Below are 6,060 nucleotides of genomic sequence, written 5' to 3'. Positions count from 1 at the left end.
ACCTGCAAGGGAAGGGGGAAGCTGAGAAGTAGAATATTATTTCCCTAAGCTATGGAAATGGCTTGTTGGGGAACTACATTGTGTTTTACTTTGTTATTTGAACTTTCAGAGGTAGTTTTCTTCACACTTGAATATATGTTTTCTTTTTAAAGTTCTCTTGACAATAACTTTAATAACGCATCTGGGAATTTTAGGAAAGAGTGGCATTTCTTTATGGGGAGAAGTTCATGGCAACTGAAGCAATAATTAAACATATGCACTTGAAGACAGTGTCAGAGCAAAAGACATATTCACTAAAATTAACCATATTAGGAGTTTAAAGAGATTTCTCTTTGTCGCACTAACATTTTAGAAGTACGAACTGATCTGTCCTCAGAATTTCCTACAGGCTCTTATCAAGCCTGAGTTGTAAAACGAAGACAATTGGCCTGGGGCAAAGGAAAGTCAGGCAGACTAGCAGGGGTGGGAATTCTTTGGGAAGCATCTCTGTTAGGTGTTTGGACTAAGCTGAAGCAGGTCCAGGCCCTGCTCGTGCTTCCCTGCACATCCCAAAGGTCAGCAGCAGATGCCAGATAAGATAACCAGTGAAACCAGATGTTCTGGGTTGGAAGAAAGCCACGAGGAGTTGACAAGCAATTCTTGGAGTTTCCAGACCCCAAATGCTAATTTCCATAATTGCCATACATTCCTGACCCCCCCTTTAAAAACCCTCGCCCCCAGCTGCTGAGCAAGACTTCCCTGACCTGTTGGCTTAGGTCACAGAACCTCACCCCGGAGGGGAGCTCCCCCTGTCAGTTATGTCTGTCCGTCTCCCTGTACCTCAGTTTCACCTTTACACTAGGATCAGAACCATCAAGCCATACCTCTGAAATGGCATATCCATTATCGTACATGATTTGACAGTCACAAGGAAAGAAGACAGCAGAGTTTAAGAGACCCACGGAAACTCTAAACACAGACAACTCACTTAACAAAGAAATTGGTGCTTAATGTTCAGCAGGTCTAGACTAACTCCACACGTAATCGTGCACAGGAACAGGAAGAAGTAGGTTCCACTTGTTCTTGAATTTATGAAAGGAAACCCTGGGTAAATCAGGCAACTCTTAGAGTTCATATTTTTTAATGTGGTTTGATAAATTCTCTCTCTTTCTCTCTAAATCCACTGAAAATCACTGTCAAAATCCTCATAAATTTTTGCAGAACATTTTCATGATTTTTTTCCAAGTGAATATGTGTAAGAAGAGATTTTTTTTTAACACGGATGCTACCAGCTCAATCTTGAAATTAACCAAAAAGAAATTTAATCTGTTGAAGTAACACATGTGAAGAAGAAATTCAGCTTTGATACCTTATCAGAGGAACTGGGGGAAAATGAAAACAACAAAATCTCAGGTAAAGTAGAAAGGAGTCAATAAATAGCAACATCTACCCTAGAAAAGGTAGCTACGTTGTCTTGCTATTGTCAGCAAAAAGGAATGCATTAGAAGGACGTCAGGGTTCTTAGAATCAACACAATACCCAAGAGTTGAGCTGGGAGCATCAAGGCAACACTCACCGTTCCAAGATGGTGCATCAGAAAACATCCCAGTGGCCCCATAGTTTGTGGTCCCCACCAGCTTCCCCAAGGGGAAAGAAGTAATTTTTCAGTGGAAAATAGCAGAGTTATTAAAGGACAGAAAAATACTGAACAGACCACACTTACCTACCTAGGAAACCCCCAGAACAAGAAATGATCACTGACTTGCTGCAGCTGGAAAGGGAAATAGCGTCCTTGTATGCTAACCTGCTCGAGTTGTTAACTGTTGTAGTGGCAATGTGATTCACTTCATTTACTGAAAATATCAGTTGCCTCAACACCCTTCATGCCTGTACCTTGATGCTCCCAGGTGAAATGAGCTTTCTCGAAAATCTCCTTCCACCTGGGCTGACTGAGGGCTGAAGGCGCCCACGGCGGCAAGAGACCAGGCTGTGCTGGGCAAGGCCTCGGCTCTGGCGGCTTTACACCAGGGAGAGTCACCTGTCTTGGTTAGATGGCTCTGGATTAGGATTCTTGTCGGAATGCCCTGCCATTCGTGTGCATGCTGTATCCAGGAACCTATACACTTATCAGTGAGAGCATTTTGCATGATCCGGTGAATGCAAAATGTGAAGAATCTATTGCTGATGAAGAAGTGGAAGACAGTGAGGATGGTGGTGCACCTATTGCTGAATTTAGATTCATACGCAGGTGAAAAATCAGTATTTGAAACAAAGTTCACCGCAATGTGTGAATGACGAGCTTTGCATCCCGATCCTGAGGATGAAGAGACAGACGATTTTGATGGAGAAGAGTGCGATGGAGGAGCACATGAACAAGGGCAGGGGGGTGCTTATATCTACGAAGAAGGATTATCCCACTTGGCAGCAGAAGGCCATGCCACATCGCAGAGATCAGATGGAAGGCTTTCTCGGTCTGCGAGTAGCCAGTATGACGTGGCTGGGTCCGGTCGGAAGACACAATTACAGATTTCGAAGACGGAATGGAGGCAGATACTACATTGAAAGTTGCGGGCAATTTGAGGCGGCAGATGTTGATCACTGAAAATGGCATTAAGGTTCTTGCCCAACACTATAAGAGAACTTGGTGCCCCTTAGCCTGTGGAGTCCCGGTGAATGAAATACTTTTTCCTTCTCCCAAACTCACCTGAACCAGTTCTTTCTTGAGACAGACCAAACCGTGTTGGTAAGTTATCACCAGCTGAAGAAACGTAAGCCCTTTATTATCAAAGGTGAATTAACTTAACAAAGAGGGCATTTGTAGTTTATCCTTAGCCCCACACTCTCTGAGTCTCAATACCTCTGAGTAGGCCTATGGTTTCTACCCCCAGGATCTGCCCATGTGGTGAAAGCGCACAGGAGCTTGGAGGTAGAAGCAAACCCAGCAGAGAAGGAAGGACAAAGGTACTTGGGAGAAATCTGAGCCTCTTTGTTCACTTTCCATACAAGTAAGGATTATTCACTAATATGGGGCCTGGTTAACTAATTTACGCCTCTTTAGGTCATCTCTTCAGAAACATCCCAGCCACATAGTCTGGGGCATCTCCTTTCCCCTTGCTTAGCCTGAAACTTTCCAGTCTGTTCTAGCCTCGTCGAGTATAGCCTTCAGTCTCTGGCATCTTAAAAGCTCATTTTCTATAGTAGGACAAGTGGAGTTGGGATGAAGTTCTCAATGTGAACTTCATGCGAATTGTTCTGTCTCTGTGATAGCTGACCAAATAAATCTAGGTTTTCTATAGAAAAAGAAATATCTGCCGATTATAACCAGACATTGAAATCCAGACTTGCAAGAGAATAATGCAGAAAGATGCTGCTAACCTTTTTTGGTGATATCGACCTGTGACAAAGCAGTCAATTCACCTCATCATGTTCTAATTCCTGCGCCATTTCTATAGAAAAGCTCCGGACATAGAATAGGCCACAACTGATAAGAGCTACTATCAGTTTGGATCAAACAATGTTAGGTACCAGTAATCAATATATACCAAATAGCCACCTGTCTCTTTATGTGATCAGGTAAAAGTCAGCCACTCTGAGGAATGAGTGGTCGTGACCATGTATTTATTGTCAGTGAAATTTCTGGACCCAAAAAAATCATTGCCCTTGAGTCGACCCCAATTCATAGCCACCCTCTAGGACAGGAAACAACTGTCCCCTTTGAGCTTCTGAGGCTGTCAATCTCCCTGGGAGTAGAAAAGCCTCATCTTCCTCCTGCAGTGCCGCTGGTGGCTTTGAACTGCTGCCCTTATTGTCAGCAGCCCAACACATCACCCACCAGAATTCCTGACCCTTCTGGAAGGTGCAGTAAATTTGACTTTTTTTTTCCAAATGAATATATAAACACAATGATTGACATGTAAGTTCATTCATATTAATTAAACAGCACTTCAAGCATTTAACTTGGAGAGTTACTGTTGGGGGGAAATGTATACTTCCACATCAGGTGGTCTCCTAGGCACCCACAGCTACAGTGACCTTCTTCACCCTGACTCCCAGGGGCTGGCTCTGATTCAGAGAAGTCCCTGAACTTCAGACTTCTAACACTTCCGAGTGGATTTTTTCAAGACATATCACCAGGAGCCAATTATCCATAAGCTAGGTAAGCATGGGTTTACTCATTCCCACTGCTAATCTGCAGTGAACAATTTCATATGGGTTTCACAGCATCTGTAAAATTGTTCACTCTAGATTAATAAGTAAGCACAAGTTACCTGTGTTTACCTCGTTTATTGATAAATTGAACACTGTACATCCGGATCACATCTTTCCCTTCTCAACAAACTATCCTTAGTATAAAGCCAAGTATCTTTGGCAGGCTATGCTGCCTACACACCATCCTTTCCCATAGCCCATTCACCATTTAACCTTGTCCTGTCTGGACCCTGCTTACCTCTACCGCATGCTGTAATCCAAGTCCTCTTTTGCACACTGATATGCCAAAGCCCTAAGCACTTCTGCAAATGAATTGCAGACGTGCCAAGATAGTGAGTCTGTGGTTACTGCCAGAGGTCCAGGCCAGACCAGGAATCCATGTGTGCCATGCAAACACTATGTTCTAAGTGTGGCATTTGGACTATCGGGCTGAAGAAGATGATTGAAGGTACCATGGGCAGCCAGAACAAACCAGCCTTTCTTAGTGGAACAATAGCCAGGATGTCCTTAGCGGTGAGGAGGCTGCCACTTCAGCTCACATTCCTTGGACATGTTATTGGGAGAGAGCAGTTCCTGGGAAAGGGTGTCGTGCTCCGTAAAAGAGAGGGTCGGGGAGAAAGAGGAAGCCCTTCAGTGAGAGGGGTTAACACAGTGGTTGCAAGCGTGGGTTCCCATGGCATCATGGTGAGGATGGGGCAGGACTGGGCAGTTTTGTTTAGTTGTACCTGTGGTGACTAGGAGCCGGAACTCCTCTATGATACCCAACAACAACTGTGTGGTATGATGGGGAAATACTGGACAATACTACCCTACTCAAGATGCATGAGCCTTTCAAGAAGTTCGGGGATTTTTTCCCAAGACATTCCTACTGCCTAAAATACTTTTACCCAGCTCATCTTTTGAAACTAATTTTTTGCATCATTTCCTCTAGGAGGCCCTCCTGATGACCCATATTTAGTTTGCACACCCTATCATTTAGTCCAACACTTACTCAGCCTTCTAAAATATTTGTGGCACTTAATATTATTTTCAATGATGTCTAGACTCCCTCACTATATACCCAGTGGAGAAGAGACTTGGTCTGGTTCACTATTCAGTCCCCAACCACGAGAACAATGCTGGCATATAATAGACATTCAATAAATTTTTGTGGCTGAATAACCTTTGGCAATATTGGTTCCTCAGATTTAGGAACATAATACTAATAGCAAATGACCATCTTATGTAGGTAAATGTTCTCTTTGAAATTTACTTTTATAATTAAAATCCTCTTTGTGCTAGAATTCAAGAAAGTGAAGAACTGAAAACAGAACAGGCTTATCTAAAGGCGACTGGCGTCGGGCATGGGAACTCAGGTTTCCGCCTTCCCTCTCTGCTCATTAGATGTTTGGAAATATTCTGAGCCCATAACTACGTTTGATGACTGAAATCCTAAAGCACAAGGCTTCTTTTTTCAAAAAGATGGTCACAGACCAGCCTTAAGATAGCAAAGTTTTTGTTTTGCTTTATTTTTGTTCTCCCCCTCTTATTTGTGGAGTATTACACAAATATAAAACATACAAACCCCAGTTGCATAGCCCCTCCCATCAGAACAGTGACAAGATTCTAGTAACTGGCCTCTCACCCCCACTCCCCAATATATATGGCCCTCGCTTCTTTCCCCCCCTCTCCCTCCTACCCTCCCTGTGCCCCCCAGCTTCTTGCCACAGCCTTCAAAGTCTGCTGCTTTGGGTGTGAAAACCGTTTTTCTTGGCGGTTTTGTTTTCCTTCATAATAAAGGTGCCACGAAGTACTTGTCTCTATGAAATAGGCTCATTTTTCTGAGCCAGGGTGTCTTCCGAATTCTTCCATGGCGTGGGGTGCTTGACAGTT

At 43.6% G+C, this 6,060-nt stretch overlaps 1 pseudogene; it reads left to right on the top strand.

Moving 5' to 3' along the window:
• Positions 1 to 1,876: 1,876 nt before the first annotated feature.
• Positions 1,877 to 2,581, top strand: LOC105978494 (annotated as a pseudogene).
• The last annotated feature ends 3,479 nt before the right edge of the window (positions 2,582 to 6,060 follow it).

The sequence above is a fragment of the Echinops telfairi genome, unplaced genomic scaffold, assembly GCF_000313985.2.
Source record: "Echinops telfairi isolate 266 unplaced genomic scaffold, ASM31398v2 ScPeMD7_3;HRSCAF=10, whole genome shotgun sequence".
NCBI classification, from domain to species: Eukaryota; Metazoa; Chordata; class Mammalia; order Afrosoricida; family Tenrecidae; genus Echinops; species Echinops telfairi.
The sequence above is the reverse complement of the archived record's forward strand: the minus strand, read 5'-3'. Positions and strand labels throughout refer to the sequence as shown.